Source organism: Stegodyphus dumicola, chromosome 8 (assembly GCF_044657685.1).
Source record: "Stegodyphus dumicola isolate Sdum_Otavi_A_Nest chromosome 8, ASM4465768v1".
Taxonomy (NCBI): Eukaryota; Metazoa; Arthropoda; class Arachnida; order Araneae; family Eresidae; genus Stegodyphus; species Stegodyphus dumicola.
In genome coordinates, this window is record NC_140775.1 from 33,041,119 (window position 1) to 33,064,332 (window position 23,214).

At 33.3% G+C, this 23,214-nt stretch overlaps 1 long non-coding RNA gene across 1 annotated transcript in view; it reads right to left on the reverse strand.

Annotated features, from left to right (window-relative positions):
- Positions 1 to 9,461: 9,461 nt before the first annotated feature.
- The window catches only part of LOC146995703 (uncharacterized), a 78,817-nt gene continuing 65,064 nt past the window's right edge, over positions 9,462 to 23,214 (reverse strand). The window contains exon 3 of the long non-coding RNA XR_015042834.1: positions 9,462 to 11,627. This is a non-coding gene — a long non-coding RNA (uncharacterized LOC146995703). The remainder of the gene's footprint in view (positions 11,628 to 23,214) is intronic.

Below are 23,214 nucleotides of genomic sequence, written 5' to 3' on the forward strand. Positions count from 1 at the left end.
TTTAATTAAAAACACGTAGACTAATTAAATTTGAAAGGCAAATTAGAGATTTTATACTTTGCGAATGACAACGTTTTGATAATTCATTACGAGTGAGAGCACCTAGATGAAGGGTCTAAAGTTTCGTTTAGTGGGAACACTTTACAAGGGTTGCTTCTGAATTCGCTCTTCTCTTCATAATTTTCCGAAGGATGATGGTGCCTATGGATTTTATTTTTGCAAAGACATGATTTTGAGGATAATTGGAAGCTATACGTTACTAAAATAGAAATCCAAGTACAAAAATGTTATTTAAAATAGTGCATAATGTACAATAAAATATGTGTTTTGTCATTGTATTTAGAATAAAATAATTATTAATGTTTTAGAAGGTACAATACTATTGTACCGTTAAATCAAGACATGCATAAAAAAAAATAGGTTAAAATTACTGCATAATATTCAGTAATCACGGAATGCAATGTTCTATTGATAAATCCTATACATTTATTGCTTAGTGATATTTAGTACGCATTTGAATTTTGTGGTATAATTTTAACATCGTAGTACCTAAAATAACAAATAATTGTCTGGCTATATGGAATTACGTTACACAAAGTTTGTACTTACCTTTTAGAAATTGAAAAAAAAAAAAAAAAAATTGCAAAAAGTAAAAGAATACAGTACCATATTTAATGTTAAAGTGAAAACACTCTAGGTGAATAAAAGATATATGACATTTGTCATGTTTCGGCTTAACATAGTTTGGGTTTCATTTTAAATATCATATTTTTAATAAGCCATCTACAATGTGACAAGTTTTTAATTTCACTACTGAGTTTCATTCTTAGTATATATTGTACTACTCTCAAGATGGATCTTTTTAATCGATGTCAGTGTGTGGTGCGGTGTAGGCGGAAAAGGAGTTTCTATCATCAATCTGTTTATTCTCTTATCCATCACGAACAGGATTCCGAGACAGGTGAATAACCAAAATTTCATTTAACTCAATATTGCATGTTACAAGTGTTTTGTTCAAAAAATTCGAAATTCACTCTTTGCAAATTATTAGTACCGGAGATCAAAATAAAAGTAAACATGCACCAGTTAAATACATATTATTTGAAACTAGATATATCGTGTTATTAAATGGCGTTAATTCAAGTGTTGTAAATTAGAATCTCAAGGTACTCGATGAAACAAGGGTACCCTCCTGACAATCACTGTGGTCATTTTGATGGCTAATTATGGTAGTCACGATATACAAGGTAAAACAAACTTCAATGAATGTCTTCATAAACAAAAGGTTCTGATCTAAATAAGGAAAATCGTTTTATATACATTTGAAGTAATGTCCGTCATTTGTAATGCACTTTTTACAACAACTGTACAGTTCCTAAAAACTGCGAACAAAGTTGTCTTCTTTTATCTCATGAATAACCGTCGCCGTATGGCTTTGAGAGTAATATTAGAAAACTATTCACCCTTTAGATCTCGTTTCAGGCGGGGAATAGAAAGAAAAAAGACTACTGGATCAAGATCAGCAGAGTGTAGAGTATCTTTTCTATTAAACTTTTAAAGACGAAGGCCGAATATGAAGCACGTTAAATTATGATGGAGATGGACCAAGAGATTGTCTCAACATGTTCTAGATAGAAACGTTTACAGTTTATGCTTAGTTCCTCTGCTATCATTCACACCGCAACATGAATGATTCACATGCAGCATCTTCTTCACTTTTTTCAATATTTTCGTTTCTAAGAGAAGTCGTAAGCCTATCACTTCAACCAAAGTCTTCAGTTTACTTCTGTCCATGTCAAAAACGTTACTACCATTCATAAACGTATTTTAAAAATACAGCTTCATACTCATAAATTTGTTTCAGGTGGTCATGACTTTTTCAGAGGTTTACCAAGTTTGGAAGTGAACTTTAAATTCCTTCGCTACTCCATTTCACAGATATTGCTACACCTCTGCACGATAGAATACTACTAACAGAAATCCATAATGGCTATATTTAAGACATGCTTAGACATGATCATATACGGTACGCAATACCTTTCCTGTTCATTGTCGTTCGTCCATTATTGCGCATGGGCATTCAATAAATACAAATATGAATCTTATACTTTATTTCTGTTTTTTTATTCTATTGCGCTAAGTTCAATTTTACCAGCTTAGATGGGCTCATCAACGGCCGAGTAGTAAAGTCGCTGAACACTGGTAGCTCAGTCCGGTGTTCGAATCCCGGCGAACGGGCTAGCTGCATGGGCGTTGTCGTGTTTTCCCCCCATATGTAACGTGTATATGAGCCAGTTTTCCTTAGAAAGCCCTTCACGAAGACATCCCTCCCTTAAACAGACAGCCCTCGAGTGCTTTGCCATAACAAACAAACCAACTAGCTCAGATAAAATTTGAGCTTCTCGGCGCTTGACAATAAATGTTCTATGATAGTGAAGCGTTCTATGGGTGACATTCACTAAGGCTTACATTACAGATGGTGCCTTAATAGCTCTATTCATTAGTCAGGGATGTCACCCGTCATAAATGTGTTGGAAAACATCCTATTTTGGCAGGACGCGATATTTCGCATTGCTATTTCTCTCGTTTATTAGAGTCAAAAGTGCCTAAGTCTTAACGCAAGATATAAACCGAATCTTACTCATAGGTTTTACACTTACAAATAGCTATCTCCAACCTACCTGAGTAATAGAGGTAAAATATTAAATTAATCTACTTTGTGTTTAAGACTATAGGGCATGGAGGCGATTTTTGAATATCTTTATGCGAAATCTTCCTCGCGTGAATACGAATCTTACGTGAAATTTTTACGTCAATCAGCTTTAATGATGTGCATAATTTCTTGATTGATTATATAAGAGAATAGACTAGCGCTACAGCTGATGTCGAGATCTGGCATGCAAATTCTATTTCCAGGAGCATTAGAATTTGAATTAAAAATTATAAATATTTTTGCAAAGTTTCAATAGATCCAGAAAATCAGTTAAAAAAATTCTTCTAGTACTCTTTTCAGCAAAGCGAAAAATATCTTTGATACCTGAAGCGATATGGGCAGCTCAACATGACTAGTCGTTTCTTTACGATCTTGCAGAATCTGATAGGACACGAAGAAAACATAGAACTTGCCTTCACAAAAACGACAACTGAGAGTGACTAGCTATCATTCTGAATTCTGAAGAGATGCCCACAAAGTGGCGCATTTTGCATGATCTCATTTCAAGAGCGGCCAAAAATACCAAAAGAAATTGCTTCCCATATTCATATGTAATCCTTCGTCATCCTACGAATTTTTTGACGGTTTTGGATGCTGAATGAAGATAAATTATTCTTAGTTGGAACTGAAAGAAATTTGAAGTTAGGCAAAAGAGGAAAATTTGATTATCGTAGATTTTTCTGTAAAACTATTGCTGAAACTGATGTTTATTTAAAATGCGTAGGCCGATCAGAAACAAATTTTTCTTCTTCTTCCGTAGAAAACCATTTTCTTTCCTGAAGAAAATGGTGAGGATCACCTTTAAAAATCGAGAGAATTTTACTCAAAATTTATACCAATTTAAGTTTTTTTTTTTTTTTTTTTTGCCTTATTATAAAATTTTGTCTTAACGTGTCTCTATACCAATTGATTAAAATTTGTTCGAGGTTATATTTGAGAGTAATAAATTGAATTATTTTCATAAATTTTTCTGCTTGCAGAAAATGGTATTGCTCAATTATAACAGTATGATGATGACATCATCAACGACCACGGCGTACAAGGCGGGCACGTAGAATTTTAGGTTAGACTTTCTTTTTTTTTTTGCCATCGACGGAACAGCTGGCTCACTGGGTTAGGTGCTTTTCAGCCTATTGGATCCCGTTTAGACTGAAAATATCAAAAGGATTCCTTTTAATTAACTGAATAAAAATGCATTATTACTCGAAATATTAACATGTCTAGTTTACAAGAGACGCCAAATGTATTCATCACTTAAGGCACCTGAAACGGGCCTGGCGACACAGTTTATTTAAAAAAAAATTAAGGTAAGTGGCAACAGTGGTATTTCACAATGTGTTCGCTGTCCAGATAATAAGCCATAATTAGCTGTACTAGTTAAAATTACCCCAATAAATATGATAATTTCATTTGAGTAACACATTTGCCAAACTATAAATACTTTAGAAAGCCGTTCTGTAGATCCGGGGCAAAGGAGCTGAATTCCTTCACTGATTATACGTCACCTTCCAGTGCGAATTGTATTGCAGAGAAACTCACTGATATAAGGTGTCCCAATAGAAGCTACGAATTTAATATGCTTTATCCCCAAAATACTTTATCATCCGCATAGTGACCGGATGAGAAAGTATAGACCCAATGTAGCTCATATATATCATAAGAGGTGACTAAAATGAGTACCCTGCGTCCGGGGTATAGCCGGGCACCCTACTCCTGGGGATTATATCAGAGGATGGCCCTCCAGGGTTGGGCGTAGGGCCAACTACTTTACCCTGTAAAAAAATATTCAGTTCAGAAATCACAGCAAAGTGCAAAACTGGCTTCATTCTACCCAGACAACTCGGAAAGGAAAAGGACTTGAGAATTGGTACTTTGAATATTCGCACCCCAGTTTAAAGACTTTATAGAAATATTTGTTTACTACGATATTGATGTCTGGCAATACAGGGAATGAGATGGCTGTGGAATGGTATTATGGATAAAAAGGAATGTAGGGTATATTGCAGTTGTCAAGACAAATCTTACCAATTTGGCATGGGAAGGATGAATTTGGAAAGGACAGCTTTTATGATTTACTTGTGAAGAGCTACTACTCATGTCCTGTGTAAGACATGAAGCTTGTCATCGGAGACTTTAATGCCAACAGTTGAGTGCTCCAAGAGTCAAGTTTGCGTTATAACTCAGAACACAGAGGGGTACCTATGAAATTTAAGCACAACAACTAAGTATGCTGTAAAGGCCGCTTTGAGGCGGAAAGATGTAACCAATCAAAAAAGAGTTCAGAGGCAGTATTTTCCGGAAGGTCGGATAAAACATTCAGCTTTCTGCTGCTTGCGCATCAGTTTCAGATATTTCATTTCAAATCGCCATTTTTTACCACAGGTTTTAAGTAAACATGCCTTCAAGATTTCTTTTTAAGGAAACATGAAATCAAATAGAATAATCTTAATAAAAAATTGTGGATTCAAATACTGCCAGAGACTGTGCTAAAACGGAGATGGTATTTAAAAAAATAATTAGAGAAAAGATTATCGCTAACTCCACGCCAGCACAGATGCTTTGCAGAAGACCCGCTGAAGCTGAGTATTCCAGCGCTGAGGGGGGGGGGAATCTCAATTGATACTAAAGGTTGTGGTTTCGAGCCTTGCTTTTTCTTTCCCTCTACTGATGACGATGCGGATTCATAAAATTTTTATCTACAGCGACCCCCCCCCCTTTTTTTTTGTTCACAATGACTTTGCATTTATTTTTTGATGATCACTTTTTTTTTTTTTTTTTTTTTTTTTTTTTTTTTTTATGTTCTCCTTCCAGGTGCACTTTGTTCGTTCCTTCTTATAAACATGGAGGCTTTGACACAGTTCACAAGACATTCTGTGGATTATAAGATTTAATTTTATAAGAATCAAGCCACAGGTTTAATCCTGATGATAATATTTCATTTGTTAAAGAACACTCACAGGAGCATTATTATATAAAACGCAAAGTTACTCAATGCTTAAGTGACTTTATGAAATAAAAATTTAAAAAAATGGCTTTTCATTAATACATGAAGAACTAATTGCAATTACATTTAAAGCCAAAAAAATTTTTACGAAAGTAATGAAACATGTTTAAATGGAAATTTAAAAAAAAAATCCTTCTTTGTTGACTTTTTTGGAAACAGCTTGCTTTTTTTCAAGTGAGATAATTGGTTAACCCTATAAATCTTACGCACATTATAACAAATGTATTTCTTTTAAAGTAATTAAACCAGTTTTAATAAGGGAAGTACATACATCAACCAAAAAATTCTTCCGTATCCTGCCCCATGAAAAACTGACTATCTGAAATCGAAATACGCAATTAACAGCTTTAAGTTATCACTCTACAAAATTCATAAATAAAACAAATTAGATATGTAATGATCCTTTTCTGACATATCCTTTTCCTATTCTGAAAATGATCCTTTTTTGGAATATTCTGAAGAAAATTCGCATTCTGCTTTTGGATAAATTGCTCAACAAGGGCTAGAAAAATCATCCAATAAGTGAGACATCACAAGAAGTAATTAAGAATATTTTTGATGTCTTTCAAGCCCATTTCCCCAGTTAAATTATTTGCACCTCCTAGCACTCGCCTTTCGCATATGAGTTTAATCCACCACTTTTTGCTTTTCCTTATATGTAAAGTAAGAAATAAAATAAGATTTTATCTAGTAGAAATTGGATCCATTTTAAATAAAAAAAAAGTAACATTAGGAAAACAAAATATCACCCCAAAATATGCATTTTCCACCAAATTTCCGATATGAATAGCCATTTCATATGCGCATATTACAGCTTTTAAAGCGAAAGTGTCCGCTCTGATGTGAACTGACGTACTTGTTTGTTTCGCGATTTTCTTCTTTTCGCCCCACCAGGCCAGTGTAAACGTAACTTAAAAATCATACACACAAAAATAGCACACACTGGGCAGCGCTGATATCAAAGATTTTTACAACTCGTAAGCACTTAACTTCCTCCCCCCCCCCCGGTATTCCTCCTATCTCTGATTCCGGTCTTGGTTTAGCTGCACCATTCATTCCGTGGTATGAATCGGCAGTATGAAATTTTTGTGACGCCTCCTTTCTTGAGTCCCTAAGCACCATTCTGTGGTGCCCATTTCATGCCTTAAGCACCAGCTTATTATTCTACTTTACAGTTAATCTGTCTCTGACACTTGTTGATGCACTGCGTTAATAAAGTAAATTAGAAGGATGCAAAGAAGCAAACTGGCAGTCACGATAATGCACGAAATAACACGAATACATCATTAATACATGGTCTTATACGCAATAAAACAAAGTGTTGCAAAAGAGCATGAAGAACGCTCCTACTTGGAAAGGACAAAAATGAATACTAATGTTGTGGATAAAAAGTTATTAAAAATAACCCATATGTAAATAAAACACGGTGAAGAATAAAAAAATTAAATTACGATAAAAGGAATAGACAAAAAAAATTTCTAAATACTGTAATTATATGAACGTAATAAATAATGCAAGTATATAAATATATGAGAAGCGAAAATATTAATCGAATAAAATGATAAGAAAATATAAAAGAAAAAAAAGTATTAAATAGTAGAGTGATATACAATTACCTACCAAATAGTAAATTACATGAAAACTGAGCAGAAAGAAATACTGCTAATAATATCAGAAAATATATAAATACACAAAATAGAAATTAATTTGAAATATTAACTGACCGTTTGTTAATTGACCGTTAGCAGTTAAGCTAAATTACACCCACAGAACACTTAACACAAAAATAGGAAGCTACGGTATAATTTGTTAACAGAGGACATGTGTAAATCCTGCTAGAGAGAAAAATTTAAAAATATCCAGTTGGAAACAAATGTTCCTACCTTGGAAGAACAGTCAGTCATTTAAATATTGCAGATTCTTGTTTAAAAAAAAGCAGGCACGAAATCACTATATCCCCAGAAAATTATGATATTCACATAACACACACAAGTCTCTAAATAGAAAATACAATTCAACACTTAATGACCGTAGTATTACAAATATTCGAACTTCTCTTTCGATTCGCAAGGGGCGTTGCCTTTAGAGATAATCTTCGAAAGGACAAAGAGTCACCACCGTCGAAATAGATGATAGTATCTATTTCGATGGAGGTGGAAGAAGGTAAAAGGACGAAATAGACAGGTTCTTCCTATTGTTGCTACCCCATTACTGCCGCTCATTATACTGACAAACCAAAATCAAATGTCACACGGCCAATTGATGAACTAAGTCAAATATTTTAGATTAGTTTGTTTGCAGCTGAAGATTGTGACATATGTTAATGCTTTGGTTTTCCTCTTAAAAGAAGTGCTTTACAGAATTCTATAAAATATCCAATTTTAATCTTTAGAAGCCTTGGAACTGTGGTCTGATTTTCCCTAAATTAAGTCAGAGATCTTCTACAAAATTCTATAAAATTTTAGATTTAGCTTCTATACAGTTATGTAAAGAGGTTCTACAGGGATATAAGTAAATATTCTACAGATATTTCTGCAGAGATTCTGTTAAAACATTATAGAGTTCTATAGTCTCACTTATATGAAATCTTATATTATATATATAGTATATACATTATATAGCAGTGGTATGATAATGCCGGCTCGCGGAATGACTTGAAATAACATTTTGAATTGTTTTCATAACCATTAAAGACAAACTGGAGTAACGCCTCAAGAAAATTTAAAAATAAATTTACCCTGCAATAAAAATCTTATTCAAAGATTTCAAGATACAGATTTGATTAACTTTTTTCCAAACTGGTCAAGAGATAATACGCTCAGTTATGAATTTTCGAAATAAGAATATCATCTTTGGAAGTACATTTATATGTACACAGTTTTTTTTTCCGTAATCGGAAATTGATAAGAAAAAAACCATATTCAGCGATAATCATCTACAATTCAAGATAAAGATGGTTTCTAGAAATTTTTCTCCAGGGTTACAAACACAATCAAAATCGAAACGCTATAAGGAGTTGAGCTGAAATCATTGCCATGGTTTCAAATTGCGTGACACTTGTAACTTTGCATTCGTTAGGAATGGCCGATATCCATCGATCATTTAGCTTTCTAATCACCAAGAAAATTGCTCAAGGTGCATCACAGGGGGCGACTGATTTTACACCCTTGAAAATCTTTATATCACCATCCTATTTTTGATGGAGAACACCCTAGGGAACGAATCTAAGGTTTTTCCCATTCTTCTGTTCCTGTCACCAAAGTACTCAACTCACTGTTCGTCATATATTTTAATTGCCTCTATGCCACGCAGACACTATATATTTACAGACATCCAAGCCTTCTCCAGGATTCGAAGCGGAGCCCAACGATAACGCAGCCAGAAGTACTAACTACTATATTCAGAAGGAGACATGAGAATGTTGTATTAAGAAATAATGACTTTTACAATTATTTACATATAAATATATGGAATTTTTCTGCATTCATTAAAGGAAAATATAGTAAATAAAAGAACGGGCATAGGTTGTAAGTATTTATTTCTAAGTTTTGTTCCACTTGGAAACTTTTCGTTAATTTGTTTATTTTTAGTTTAGGTTAAAAGTAAGTTATTTAGTGGTTAATTTGACATAGTAGAATTATTTGAAATAAATTTCAGACTGAAAATATAATATTTATTTATCAATACTTTTGAATTACAAAACTAAAAGAAATTTCTTGCGGATACCAGCCTTTCGATTTGAAATAGAAAATAAATATAAACTGGACTTTATCCTTTGAGTCATTATTATTATTCTTTATGTATATTTTTATAACTACATGGTAAATAAAATTCAAAATTTAGTTAAAAAATGTGTTTTATTAAAAAAAACTTTTCATTAAAAAAAAAAAAAAAAAACTGGGATCACTTATGCAAAAAAGCAACAAATAGAATTCTATTGAAAAATATTCTAATTATAGATCCAACTTATATAATCGGACCATAATTCTAAAGAATTCTATACAACTATCTTTACTATAATACTAGAGGCTATAGACGCTTCTGAGGATTTAGAAGCATCATAAAATTAATTAAATTTGTTTTTGAGACTAAATGAAACTTTAATTTCTTCATAGAATTTTTTAACCATTTCTAAATTTTGAAATATTCGATGAAATGGAAGCGATGGGAATAAAACCTTTTGGAAAAGATGTGATTTGTTTTCAAATAAAAATTATAATATCGTTCTATTTCAAAATTATTTAAATAAAAATAAATACATTTTAAGTTTTACATTTGGCTCATAGTCACATTATGCATGAGAAAAAACAACGAAACTCCCATGCAGCTAAGATGTTCGTGAGGATTTGAATCCTAGTCAAACATTCAGCGCTTAGCGGATTCACTGCTGGACCGCCAGTGAGCCGTAATTTAAAAAGAAGCATGAGCAGTTAAAGGCAAAGTAAGAAATAACGAAACGCAGTTTTCGTGAAATTAACTACCGTCGCTCGAAAAGCTCTAGATAACACTGTTAAGTCAGTAAAACGAGTATAACATACATTTTGATAGATGTAATATTTTTCTCTCATTACTGGAGATGCAATAAAAATAACAGCATTTGTATGAAAACTGTAATTATTGTAGGATTCCCATAAAAACATTAATCGTTCTTTTTCCTTACTTCTGTTTAGTTGTTTAACTGGTTAAAGCAAAACTTGCTAAATCTATATATAATCCGATATATAATACAAATGATATAATTTCATGATATAGAATGCGAAAATGCCTACCAGCGGCCGAGCGGTAAAGTCGCTGAACACTGGTAGTTCGGTCCGAGGTTCGAATCCGCGGTCCGAGGTTCGAGGGCTGGCTGCATGGGTGTTTTCGTGGTTTTCCCCATATGTAACGTGTATACGAGCCAGTTTCCCTTAGAAAGTCCTCCACGAAGGCATGCCTCCCGTTAGGCAGATAGCCCTCGAGGCTTTGCCGTAATTAAATAACCTAACCTAACCTAGAATGTGAAAATAATAAGTAGACAGTCTTTGGAGGATCTATATTCGAATTCGAATTGCCAACTTTCAGCGGTCTTGTTCATTTGGCTTCTTTTGTTCGTAGAAGTTATTCTCTCGATTGCTGTATTACTAATTAAGATAACTACGTCAGTAAACATACAGCTGCTGAAAAGCGCTAGACCCTGTCTAAGATAACGAAACGAATATTTGTATTGTTACAGAAGTCAGTCAAAAAGTAAGACACAATCTAGTGTAACTTGGTAGTAGTAAGCATTAAATAAATGAAACATTGTAAGTACAAGAACTGATCATTCGGTCCTTTGAAAATGTCAGTACATGATCCGTTTGCTTACAGCATGAACTAGCTTCATATCCATGATAAGAAAGCACCTTCATTCTAATAATTACCTTTTGTTCTTAGGATCAAAATGAAACAGACAGGTACATGATGACTCTATGAAAGCATTCTGGAGAATTCCCAGAGAAACACTGAAGAACATCACATACTTTCTTCCTGATTTGCACCATCTCCCTTGTCAAGAGCCATATAACACAAGGAGCACAAATTTTTCTCAGTTCCAATCGTTGGATAAGCACTAACACAGATTCTTTTACCCATGATCCATTCCTGGTAATGCATTTGACATTTTGGATGATTTCTTAAATTGACTGATGCGTTTTCATCGGTTGTGACGGTTGATTGACTGGATGTTGGTTTCTGGATCTGGTACGGATGTTCCAGTCACCGCGCCAAAACCTCTGAAGCTATTTACATATGTTACTTCAATTCATGCTGTCCCCGGGGACTGGCAACAAGTTACTGAAAATCGATATTGCTGAATTGTAGAGGAATTCGATCCTTGCTCGTTGGCGTAACAAGTGGTTACGTCGGTCATCCATGCTGGCTTACTTGCAGCAACTGGAAATAAAAATTAAGCATAGGTTAGATGGTAAATTAAAATGTTTCTATATAGAAAATTTCACTTATCTAGTGATTATCCTTACTGAACTACAGACTATGCATTACATTTTGATCGACTTTTGTATACCGTATTTTCTCGTGTATTCCTCTATTAAAGATGTTTGTAAATGTATGACTGTGCGGCATGGGGGTACTCTACAGATGCAGCGAGACAAAAGTCCTCTCGCGAGATTGTGGTAGAGGAGAAGGGAGTAGACTCTCCGACCCGTCCCCCGGGCTGCTCTCCTTCAAAATTGGAGGCAGAACTGAGCAAAGTCGTACTATCACCTATATAGGCCCAAGGCTCTTGCCAAGTCGACGCAATCTTGCCTGCTCGCCACTATTAATATCGGGGGCTTGGTCTGATATCAGACAAGCGAGTTTAATCACAATAACAACAACACAATTTTTGTATATTTTAGAGTGATTTGTATGTGATTTTAACTTTACCATGGATTACACTGAGGGGATATATCGAGTCAGTCCATAAGTTTGTGAGCATTAAGAGTATGCGTGGAATTCACTATGACGCATTTACTAAAACAATACACAATACAATTTTGAACCTGTTGAAACTTGTCATCGTTTGACTAACATATTATTCAGTTTATCACCAACTTTCGTAAATATCGAATGCAGTTTAGTACTCATAGAAGATGAATATAGATAATCAGTACAAACGTGCTGTGCTACATTTTTTATTTTTGTGTGGTAAATCTGCGAGGTTTGTAGTGATAAAAATTAACAGTGTACATGGTGAACACACTATTAGTGTAAGGACTAATAGTGCCCAGAAACGGTTTAAAAATTTTAAAGTTGGAAAAAGCAGCATTGATGATGAACCCAGTTCAAGACGTTTTGAACTGTTAGAACCAAATCAAACGATTAATTCAGAAGTTTATAGTGAACAACTTTGCCGTCTAAACTCAGAATTGATCAAAACACGCCCACGATTAGTCAATATCAAGAAAGTGTTGTTTCATCATGATAACGCTAGACCGCATACGGCTCGAACAACGCTTCAAAAAATTAGTAAATTTAATTGGGAGCTTTTGCCACATCCTGCTTACTCCCCAGATATTGCTCCAAGTGAATTTCACTTATTTCGTGCCTTACAATTTTTTTTGCTTGTGAAAACAATTAAATTTTAAACAGGATGTACACAATGAACTTTCAAGTTTTTTTGCATCAAAAGCAGAGTCTTTCTACAGCAATGGCATAAAAATGCTTCCTGTAAGATGGCGAGACATTGTAGATAATGGAGAAAAATATATCATTGGTTAAAATGTTAAAGTGTCTTTTTTTATATTATTTAAAAATTTACCAAAATATGCACACGAATTTATGAACTGACCCAATATATAAGATTGTGAAATTGTACATAGTTAGGTCATATGTGAAGTGAAAGCCTCAGGTACAGAATATTTTTAATTTCAACGAAAATAAGCAATGAGACAAAAATTGCATATACAATGAATGACTAGGAAGTATAAGAACAGAAAAACTTCCCCAAAAGAATAATTCAAGATGTTCTGCACAAAATGCAACCTATAGATTAGCATTCCGTAAAGTGTGAATTATCTGTACTAGCATACCCTGCTTCTTTCTGGAGTGGACTTGTCCAATACCTGGCAACTTTACTGTGAATGGATAGTGAAAACAACAGAAAAGATTTTCTGGCCCAAATTTTAGAGAAGAGTTTAGTAGCAAATCAAATAATTAGAGCATCTTCATAACTAGGCAAAAGAATTGGCCAGTAGAATTGAAAATTCCCACTTGTATTATGAAAACGTTATTGTTGGTATGCAGAGCAAAGGATTTTTTTTTTCTCTGAGTAACCAGTAATGCAGAAGAATACAGACTGATGCATGGAAAATCATCCTATGAATCTGCACTATCGTGATTCTTTTTTGAATAGAATATATCTCAATGATCAATATATCTTTATGTATTTTTCATAGCTCCTTTTTCGTGGCTTTTGTACTAACAATAGAATAGTTCATAATAGTTGGAATCAGGGGGTAACTGTTAAGTATTTAGTTTTAGTTTATGAATATAGAAAATGAATTTTATTCAAGTTTTGTCATTTATCGACATTTTCTGTGCTTTTTCTTTTTTAATTTATAAAGTACATTAAAAAATAATATGAATTACATTAATGTGTATGTATTTTTTGAGTTTTGGAAAAGAAGAAGGATCATCTAGCAAGGGTGGAAGGGTGTATAGGGGAAAAAATTGAGAATTACTGCTCTAGTACTTTTAGTTGACCTTAAAGAAAAAGCTTACAATTTCAAACATCAAATTTTGGAAAAGATATTTAAAAGCTTTGAAAGCTATCCAACCACAATACTAAAAAACGTAGCAAGTAACACTGGAAAAAAAGCAAAACCTGCATGACTGCTATTTTTGGTTCTTTGGATCATTTTTTTCTCTTTAAATGTGCATAAAAATAAAGGATGGGTAGTTTTTATGTGGAACACTTTGCTTATTGAGATAGATGAGAAAAATATCCCTTTAAAACTAGAAGCTAATGATGATGATATGTTAAAAAGAATTATACATTAGCATTATTCATAATTTTTATATAGATGTGTAATCACAATAAAAATCTGATATACAAAATTTGCATATGTATGTTACAAAACTCCTGTGCACTAATATTATTTCATTATTTATAGTTTTTTATGTTCTTATCAGATGTTTATTCTTTTATTAATATTGCATATACAATTATCCAACTTATTTCAGTAGAAGACATTGCAGTATTAATCACAGAGAAATTGCTTAGCACCTTTAAAATATTTTCTCCCTTTATTCTTAATATTTAATATAAAGTTTCACAGTTCTTTCAAGTTGGGTGTCAACAGAAGATAATGAAAGCAGAATTTTAAAGCTTTGTGAGAAAAATTTTAATGAACTGAATGCATTTTAAAAGGAGTAATAGCAGTCTATTTAATCACTTTTTATATTCATTTCAAAGGAATTCTTGGTTTATTCCTTATCTTCCTTTTATTTTTTATTCATTTTAAAATTTGAGTTTTTTCTTTGCCTGGTTCTTTTACTTAAAGAGTTTGTAACTGCACCCCAAATTGGTAAATCCGTTAGAAAGTGAAGTTACACACTTTATCCTTCACAAATTTATATATTTTATTTATGGTATAAATTAGAGTCTTTGTGTCCTTGCAGAATATTTTCTTTTACTATTTAAACTAACAGTTTTTTTAAGATTGTATCCTCTTAACATTTGCTGAGTAACTTAAGTTTTCTGTTTTGGCTTATAATCTGGATTACTTTAAGCATTCATAAGAACTTAAACCTCCAGAACCAAATTAGTTAAATGTATATTATGCTCATAGGTTTAATGGATGTATTTGAATTGCATAATTCCGTGCAAAATATTAAATGTGATAACAGTGTGTGAATTACTAAATGTTATTTCATTCCTGTTTTATTCTTAGATTTTCCGTTCTTAATATTAAGTGTTTCTCAGCCGTTTTTTTTCCCCTTATTGCTTTATCTATTTCAAAGATGGCAACATCAAAGAATTTCTTGTTGAAGTTTTTTTGTGCAATGATGAGATGGTAATGAGCATTTCTAAGCATTTTTCATCCTATTTAATGAGAGTATTTTGAATCTTGGAACGTTATTAGCAGGGTTCATTCTAAGATATAAAAAATTAAAAAAAAAATATTTTGATAAGATTTGAGTAATTATTTTTACCATAATTTATTAAAATTTAATTTTCAGAAACAAATAAAATATCATTTTATTTGTAATTTTATTTTATTTTTGTTATATATAAAAGCTTGTTTTTAATATAGTTTTCTTTAGTATATGGAAGAGAAGCATGCCAAAAAGTAGCATAAATTTTATGTAGATTGCCTAAAATTTGAATGTATTATATGTTTTACGTGACCTTAGATGAAATTTTAAAGTAATTTATTAGTCTGAATATGCTCCGCAAAAAATAGAAGGTATATAAATAATCAAGTTCATTGACTGCAGAAAATAATATTGATTAACTTGAAAAATTATCGTATTTTTTAAAAACTGGTAGATAGGATAAGCGGGAGTACCAATTACAGATCTTTAAAAATCACTTCAGAAATATAATTTTTGAACTTCGCAAGATGAGGTTTGCTTCTCTAAAAATTTCTTAGTATGAGCTTTGTCAGAATACTTCATTACTTCAGTAGATAAAGAATAATATGTAAATTATTATTTCAGAGCAATCCTTATCCTGGCCAAGAGTCTATAGGTAATTAAATGCATTGTTTTCTGTGTTACTGAAAGATTCATTGAATGAAGTTTGAGAAATTTTCTTAAAACAAGAAATGTTTATTAAGAGATATTTTAATTAAGGCCTGGCAAGCCTGACTGTTTAGTTTTAAAATTCAAAAATGGCAATAAATTATTTTAAATATTTGTAACAACTTCATTGAATGAATGTAAATTATTTTTTTATGATTTATTGAATTTTAATGTTTCTTTCTCTTTAATAGCCTTCCCCAAAGTGTTCTCCCCCACCCTCCTCAGTCGCAAACCCCACATCACCCAAGAAGTCCATCCTTCGTTACTCACCTGTAAATTCCCCATATAACACTATCACATCATTAGGTAAGTGTTTATCTCAACCTCAATCTTTTATTTTATTTTTCATAATCTGTATTTGAAATACCGTATTTCCCCATTTATTTCCCCCTTTGTATACTAATTTTATCATCTGAAAATCAAGAAGAGAAAATTATGTGAATATTACAGGTAACCATTACAAAATTTTTTCTTTAAAAGAAACCTCCATTCCTACAAGAATATGTGAATACTATCAACATTACAATATCTATAAGAATCTATGTATATCTATGTGAAGTAGTATTTTTAACATTACAATATATATGTAATACTATTAACATTACAGTATCTAATAAGATATCTTCATTTCTACTTCCATGTAACTTGAATCTTGCCCATTCACACTGTTGTCTCTACTACTCCTTAAGCCTCAAATTATCCATAAATAATTAAGAGAACATGAATGTGAAGCTGAAGATCGAATGTCAGTTTCTGTTTGCTTCACTGTCATTGGTCAGTTCTTGTGTTAGGCTGACATGAAGCCAACACTTAGAAGGGAAATGTTGAGCATGGCCTTTGCAGATAGTTAAATTAAATTCTAAACAGGATGTACACTATGAACTTTCAAGTTTTTTGCATCAAAACCAGAGTCTTTCTACAGCAATGGCATAAAAATGCTTCCTGTAAGATGGCGAGACATTGTAGATAATGGAGGAAAATATATAATTGATTAAAATGTTAAAGTGTGTTTTTTTATATTATTTAAAAATTTACCAAAAATGCGTATAAATTTATGAACTGACCCAATATTTGGTGCATAATAATCAACTTTGGTTTTTTGACATAAAATCCAACCAGCAACTAAGTGGAAGAAATATTTTCGCTTGAAACAGAAAACAGACATATTTGTTAGGGAAAGGCGTAAAAAAGTGAAGAATAAAAATAGCATGTTGTGACGATATGCACACCTCTGGCAAACATTTGCTTAATGTGTGTGTGTGTGTGTAATTATGGCAAAGCCTCGAGGGCTATCTGCCTAAGGGGAGGGATGCCTTCGTGGAGGACTTTCTAAGGGAAACTGGCTCGTATACACGTTACACATGGGGAAATCCACGAAAACGCCCATGCAGCCAGCCCGTTCGCGGGATTCGAACCTCGGACCGAACTACCAGTGTTCAGCGACTTTACCGCTCGGCCGCTGGTGGGCCATTTGCTTAATGAGAAGAACTTCCTGGTTGTCCAGAGATTAATTGTCAGTTAGAACTTTGAGGAAAGATGTTGCGGAAATCCCCTGGTGCGGTTTCCAAACACAAGGGACGTAGTAAATTGCCCCTCTAAGGCATTTCCGAAAAGGTGGTTAACAAAAAGGTAAGAGAGGGGCTTTCGTAAGAGTTTTTATGCAGTGAAAAACTAGAGAGAAGACGCAACCAGCGTCGTAGCCGCATCCAGCGGCCATTGTTTTGTATTGTGGCTGTAATGTTTTGATTATTTTACTTAGGATATTTCGAGAAATTAAGTTTTAAAATAAATATTTAAAAGACAACTGCACTTTTCCTTTCATCCATCACGGGTGTTCAGACGTTACAGCCTTTTTTAATTGGTGGCAGTAGGTGTGATTAGAAATCCACGAAAAGTTACGAACATCAGTTCGAAAAAGTGAATGCAGTATTCGTTAAGCAAGTGTGATTAGGAAATCCACGAAAAGGTTCCGGACAACAGTCCGGTTAAAGTGATTACAGCTCTTCGAAGCAGGTGGATTAGTAAATCCACGGAAAAAGTTACGGACACCAGTCCGTTGGAAGAAGATTTTCGATCTACGAAATTTTTTCGGCTGTGTCCAGATATCGTCAGCAATTTTTAAAATTTATGCGATCGTCTTGTGTCCGAGAAGAGCTAGTGCGTCGAAGTGTGCGAGACCGTCATTCTCCGAAGATCATCAGTTTATTGTGAATTTTTAGTGTAGTGATAAAAGTGATGTATTTGTCTGAATCATCAACATCTATATATTGGTGGTGAACTGTGTGATGTGTGTGATAAGTGATATACGAATCGAATATCATCAGTATTCAACCAGTGCAACAAGTGTCTACAAATCCAGGCGGATAAGTACCTTGGATTTTTTTATATTAAGGCAATGAAGTAGTTTAATTATTTCTGTAAATTAACTGTTCAGTCGACACTGTTTTCTGTAAAACTTAAAGATAGGTGTTGTTTGGCCTATTTTTATATTGAGAAGCATAAACTTTAGGTTTGAATCTGTGTTCATAGATAGTTAATATCTGAAATGTTAAACTTTGTGCTGAAAGCTGAAATTAATCTTATAAAATTGAATGTTTTAAATGTTAGTATTTTCAGCTAAGGTGTAAAATTTTATGTGAGTAAGAACTGAACATTTCTTTTTGGTTTTCTGTTGAACTGGTAAAAGGGGAAGCTAGTAACCCCCAGTTTCTTATTTTAACTGTGTGTGCGAAATCAATGTTTAATTATGAGCATGTGGATATGTGTTGTTTAATTTATTGTACCTTTGAATGCATATTTTAGCATATCTCAAATTTTGAAGAAAGCTTACGGTATTATCATAAGCCTTTGAGTTAACGTAACTGAATTTTAAGTTTGTGAAACGTTAATAGTATTTGTAATCTTAAGCTCTCAAGTAACAAATTATATTTGAACTCATAATGTGCATATTATGGTGTAAATTGTTTTGCATTTGTGTTTAGATCTATAGAATATCTTGTGAAAAAAAATTAAGGGTTAAATTTTACTCTCCCTTTGTGAAAATGATATTTGTTTAAGTCAATCTTATATATATGTAGTGTAAGAGAGCTAAAATTGTTAGGTTGTTATCATAAATTTGGCTTATATCATGGTATTCTTACCAAAGGTTAGGAAAGAGGATCTTAAAACCTTGGCTGAAGAGTTAGGGGAAAAAGTTAGCCTTGAACTTAGGATATTGGATTTAAGACAGCTGATTATGGGAAGTTAGGAGGAATTAGTAAGGAGGAACCTATGAGTTTCACTAGCTCCTATGAGGAGGAACTAGTGAAAGGCCTGCTAGAAAATATCACTTCAACGAGGCTTGAGAAAGGAAAAAAAAAGAAGCAGGAGAGGATTAGGAAAGAAGAAGCAGAGAGGCAGGATAGAATTAGGAGAAAAGAAACGGAGTTTGAATTTTCGAAATTAAGATTACTAGCCGCTAACGGAAATGACTTTGTAAATGGTGGGAATGAAGAAAATGGGCTTAAGAAATCCTTGTAGGCTTGTAGGGTTTAGTATATTTATTTTAACTAACATTTATTTTAAGTTATCTTTCCTGTCAAGCCTTTACTTTCCCCTAGAATTGCCAATGCTAGAGTATGTAAATTGTAGTAGAGCGCGCAGTTTATTCAAATTTAGCGGAAGTAAGTTGAATTTAAATAGAAGGAAAACGAGATTGTAGGTGTGCTTCTTGAATCGCGAACGTGAAGGTTGCTAGGTAGAATTTAAGAACCGCGCGTGTCGGCCTGTCTGCCTATCTCGGCAGATTTTGCTAGATCTCTGCTTAATTAGTAAGCTCGCTGAATCTCAGCGGTATTTTAGAACGCGGTTAGGTTAGTTTAAGATCTCAGAGCCTTGTGGATAGTGATCTCGCTATTTATTCATCCAGTCATTATTTTTCAGTTTTACAGTCTGTTTCAGTTAAACCACCGGGTCGGCGTAGTTTGTGAGCATCAAGTGGACGCAGCTGTTATTTTAAAAGTTGAATGAAAAGGGCTTTAAACCCTTCTTACGTGTCTGTGTAAATTCACACTTAGTAGCAGTCACTACCACAGTTGCTGACAAGTTGGGGCCACAACGATATTACACCCTTACGATCTGAAAAAAATGATTCCAAAATTTGATCCTGAAGTTAGTTGATATTAGTTTGTATCTAGTTATGCTTGAGCGTGCGAATTTTTACCAATCAGCATGGGTTTCTGTTTTATTGACAATTTTGCCAACTGATATAGTTCAGCTGATTATGCGAGAACAGAGCGGCAGGCTTATGACTATGCTTACGTAAAGGAGATATTGCTTAAAAGGTTTAAGCTTAGCCTAGAAAAATTTCGCATCAAATTTAAACACTCAAACCCCCAGAAAACCCGGTAAAACACTCAAACCACTTGGAGAGATTTTGCTTTTGAGTTAAGGAATTATTTTGAAGAATGGATTGGAAGTTACAGTTTGCAGGCTTGGAAGTTACAGATTTTGAACTTTTAAAAGATCACATGATAACGGATCAAATGAAGCGTCGTGTAAATATTTACAAAACGTAAATATTTACATATTTATGTCGCGTAAAAGTGTGGTAGCATTTTATTGACGAATGGTAGAAGATAACGACTCCAGATAAATTAGCAGAAATATTAGAAGAGTATCAAAATGTTCATGAACTCCGGAAGAAGATCTCTGTTCATAGTTCGAAGTCACAAAAGTTCAATAAAAATCATTCAAATTCAAGAGAGTAGCAACAGTATCATCTGTCTGGAGGGGAAGTTAGATCTGCCTCTGATAAAAGGAAAATCTCTGAAATCAGAATGAGCGTCAATTTGATATAAGACCACGTAAGTGTTATTCTTGTGGATCAACCGAACACTTAAGGCCTCAATGCTCGGAAGTTAAAAAGGATTTCAAATCACCAGTTATTGTAAATAGGGTCCAGGAGATTGAAGAAGATTGGTTATCCCCTTATCTAAGAGTGGGTAAAGTGAACGAGTTCGATCTCCCAGTTATGAGAGATACCGGATCATGCATTGACCTAATATGCAACAAATACATCACCCCTTCGATGTTGACGGGCGAATCTATCTGAGTAAAACAACCGTTCGATGCCGCTTCAATTTGCTTACCATTAGCACGGTTCAAAATAGAAGGGGAGTTTGGACGAATAATAAAAAAGGCAGCGGTCATTCGTAAGGAGCTGGACGAGGGGCGGTATGTCCTAGAAAATCGGATCGCAGCAAAATTAGAAGCACACCAACTCGATAGACTTTCTTTTCAAGTAAACACGGTGGGTACTCGAGGTACGAAACTCCGTCAGTCGAAGAGCGAAATCGGGGGGAAGATATCAGCAGGAGTCTGAACCGACAGGTTAGAACCCCCAGGCGAATATTCTTGCAGTTTGCTAATAAAAAACAGATTGAATAATAAATTAAAGATCTTATGCTTTGCCAAATGGCAACATTCTAAGAAATGGCTATTTGTGAAGCAGTGGTGCAAAATTAAAGATCATTTAAAGATCTTTTATTTTTTAAAATTTATTTAAAGATCATTTAGAGCAACGGCAACATTTCCCAAGAGGTGTGCCTAATAAATGTACAGTAGTATAAATTAATGTAATTAATGTACAATATGAACAATTTTTATAAGTGTCCCTTAAAAATCCTTATCTAACGTCAAAAAGGCTCTTGAAGGAGTAAGCTTTACGCATTTCTGTAAGTGGAAATTTTGTTACTACTTATCTTCATGACATTTTTATTAAAAGTATAATAGGTGCCGCTTACTATCTTGTTTATGACAATTTCGATAATATTAAACAATGAGAAAAAGTATCTTTCATAATAGCAATGGAATTTAACTAATTTGATATAAATATAACTAGAAACATATAAATCGGCACTTTCTCAGCACTTTGAGGTAAATGCGAAAATGTTTTTATGAATTCTTCCTGATGTCTTTGATGTAAAAGTTCAGTTATGAACGTTTCATAACGTTTCTGAAAAAAAAAAAAAAAAAAAAAAAAAAAAAAACCTATTTGATCTATTCTGTATCCCTAAACTTAATACTCGGTGGGTATCCTTTCATGGAATTGAACATGCCAATGTAAAATTTAAAATTAAGCAAGAAGGCAACCTTAGTTGTTAAGTCATTAGAGATATTTCGGGGGAAATGTTTTATCTGCATCTGATCGCCTTCAAAATGATATAGTTATTAAAAATGAAGTTTTTCCCCCCTTATTTTTAAAGGATGACTAAAATTGAAACCAAGCTGTTTGACAACTTTATACTTTACTTGGCAATATTTGTATCACAGGAGAATTTTTATAATCTACTTTGAGCTTTTCTTGACGACTTTGTCTTTTATTTTGAGACTACTTCAGTATAAAAACTTATTCTACGACATTTTGATCACATTTAACCGGATTATTGATCATAATAAACGCTGTATTTTCTATGCTTCCTTTGTACAAACGGGCGGGACTTCGAAAATGTGATAACATTAACTGTAACCGAATGATAACATTAACCGTGATCACATTAAGGGAGCGCCTCCTGCAAATGTAAATGGTTCAGTTGATGTGCTTCATTAGTAAAAGCTGGAATTGACCGGACTTAAATTTGATCTATTTGCCATTCTTATTTGAAAATTTATGCAACAGTATGCTAATAAAAAGTCTGTCAAATGATTGTTACAAATGCTACTTATGTATTGGGGGATATGGAAAGTCACGATGGACTCGAGACATGATTGAAGAACAATGGATCTGTTACATCTTAAATCATGTAACAGAAAGATTTGATCGTGATGTATGCCGTGGAAAGATGGTCAGTAAACATTTTCTTGAAGTAGCTAGATCTTTTTCACAGTGACTGTTCCCAACGGAAAGACAATTGCAAATAAAACAAAATGGCTATTCTGGAAAATAGTTTTAGCAGCTAAATAAAAATAGAGATACCACGAGATGCAAACGAATATAATTTTGTAACTGGCTTGAGTGTATACGTCTTCTAGAAACGACTCTATCCATTCAAATGCATTAAAATAAAAACCTGATATGGACATCCTTCTACGGCTTATTAAATTATACACATTTTTTTGTTGCACTTCATTTAAACTAATTTCTTAAAACTATTCTATTAATCGAAAAATAAGTTGAAAATGACATCAGAAATAGCAAATTTTTGGAATCTCGGTCACAAACTTCTTATAATTTTTTTTTTTTTTTTTTTTTTCA